Here is a 2,396-nt window from a genome sequence, read left to right as displayed (position 1 = left end):
CTGTGGTAGGTTAATGGATAGATCCTACCACAGTGCTCCCCATCTCTATTCATTTTGTCTTGTAAGTTGACAATTATTTTCAAACTTTATTTCCCAGTGCCTTAAAAACCGGGGGTGACCTTGAGACTTTCTTTGGCCACTGGAATTCTTTGGACTTGACCCTGTTCTAAGCCTAGGCCTGCAGAGGCTGCGAGTCTCTGCTGCACCGGTGCCTTCACTTTGCTAACAGGCCCAGGCTAGCCTGCTGGAGAAGAGGTATGGGGAGCAGAGCTGAGCCACCCCAGCCAAGAATGTGACAGATCCCAACAGAGCTGACCACCCTAGCTGCGCTACAATGATTATTCCTGCAGGCCACACAAATGCCACTGTTAACAGCTCCTCGCTTTCAGAGGACACAGACCATATCAGCAAGAAAACAGCTCCAAGTTCTAAAAGCTTTCTCCTGTGCCATATTAAACGGGTCTCCTTGGCTTCCCGAAGTTCCAGCTAATTCTGTCTGGCAAACGTGTTGGTGGCAAAAGCTGTGAAGGGCGGTGGCAGCTGAAATCTCTTGCCCTTAAATAGTTGTCAGCTCGAACTATAAACAGTAAATACCGAGAAGTCTGTCTTCAGCCGCAGCCCAAGGGAGCCGCAGAATTGGATGCCTCACAGAAATGATCTTTAAGTAAAGGTTGGATGCAGCGGCCTTGGGGATAGCTTCAAACGGTGGCTCAAGACAGACTTGTCTGCTGGGAAGGGCTGCTGTCCGGTTCTCCTGCTCCTGAGCCTCATCACGGGAAACGGAGTTCGGAGTTCATCTCGGCGCTCACAGGGCCTGGGAAACCCACAGGATTTGAAAATGTCCAGGTAAAAGCCTCTGCTTGCGGTTGCATTCACCAGACTTGAAAAGATAACAGACCAGGGGAAGAGCTGAAATTTTTTCTCGAAGCTTCCACGCGTCGCGCCGGCCGGCTGCACGCCCCTCTCCGGCGACCGCGCGCTTGCGGGGGCGGGTGCTGAAGGCGAGCTCCGGCGCCCGACAGCTGGGGCGGCCCTGACTCTGCAAGAGGGCAGGAGGCCCTGGCGAGGGGTCTGAGGGCCGGGGACCCGGGGGACCGGAGGGGGGTGTCTCGCAGCCCGGCGGAGAGCGACGGCCGCTGCGCTCGCCCGGGGCTGGACCACCGGACGGGGTCAGCGCCTGCGGTCGGAGCCAGCCGGGGCGCGCCCGGAGATGAGCTTTCCGTAAAGGCGGCTCCGGCTCGAAGCCCCGCGGGGCGGCCGGTCCGGGCGAACATTCCTAGAAGCGGCGGGACGCGGCTCGCGCCAGGCCCCGCCCCGGCCGCCGGGCAGCGCCACCGCAGACCCCGATTTTGCTCCTCCCCGGAGCGACCCTGCGCCCGGCCCGGTGCGAGCTCAGCCCAGCCCCCACCCCTTTCCCGCTGCCCCCGCCCCCCGCCCAGTGCCCGGCCGTGGCCGCAGGCTGGCCCCTCCGCTCACCTGTGCCCGCGCCCGCGCGCCCTCCACGGCGCCTTCGTGGGCCTCAGACGGCGCCATCAGTTTCTTCGCCTTCGCCTCCCGGGAGCAGCTGCCGCCGCCGCGCTCGGGCGCCCGCAGATCTCCGACCCTGCGGGAGGGGAGAGGGGAGGGGGGCTCGCCTTACCCCGCGGAAGCGCTGCCAAGGCGGGTCCTGAGCACCCACCCGCCTGGGAGCTTATGGATTAGGTTAAGGGACCATCAGGGGGACACTTCCTGATATTAAACTGTCCGTTTCTCGTGAAAATGCTCAAGATCACCCACAAAATACTCCCACTTTGTTATCCCACTGACAGGCTGCAGGTTCTGTCCCGTGGCCCTTGGGCCCTGGGACCTGCCTGTGGAGAGACAGGGTCTCCAACCCGCACAGCTGTGAAGCGGCCTCCTGCTCAGAGCGGTTCATGCCTCAAGTTTTGTCATGTGTGCAAAGTGCCTGTTAATAGTACTTGTTTTCATTAATAGTACTTGTTTTCAGAGTATCTGCTTTTCCTTTTATTTATTTTTTTTTAAAGATTTTATTTATTTAACAGACACAGATCACAAGTAGGCAGAGAGAGGAGGAAGCAGGCTCCCCGCTGAGCAGAGAGCCAATGCAGGGCTCGATCCCAGCACTCTGGGATCATAACCTAAGCAGTAGGCAGAGGCTTAAACCCACTGAGCCACCCAGGCACCCTCTGCTTTTCCTTTTAAAAAAAAAAGAAAGAAAACCTCTATTAAGTGCTTAGCTCCTGGCTGGACACAGAGTAAATAGTTAATGTTAGTTACCTATTACTCTAACTATTTCATCTATAAATACTGTGTCACTGTTACCATCTTTCTTTTGAGTTAGCTCTTAATAGGGGAGCTACACGAAACCTTTTCAGAGGTAAAGTACCTTATGAGCT

This window comes from Neovison vison, chromosome 4 (genome assembly GCF_020171115.1).
Source record: "Neovison vison isolate M4711 chromosome 4, ASM_NN_V1, whole genome shotgun sequence".
NCBI lineage: Eukaryota > Metazoa > Chordata > Mammalia > Carnivora > Mustelidae > Neogale > Neogale vison.
The sequence above is the reverse complement of the archived record's forward strand: the minus strand, read 5'-3'. Positions refer to the sequence as shown.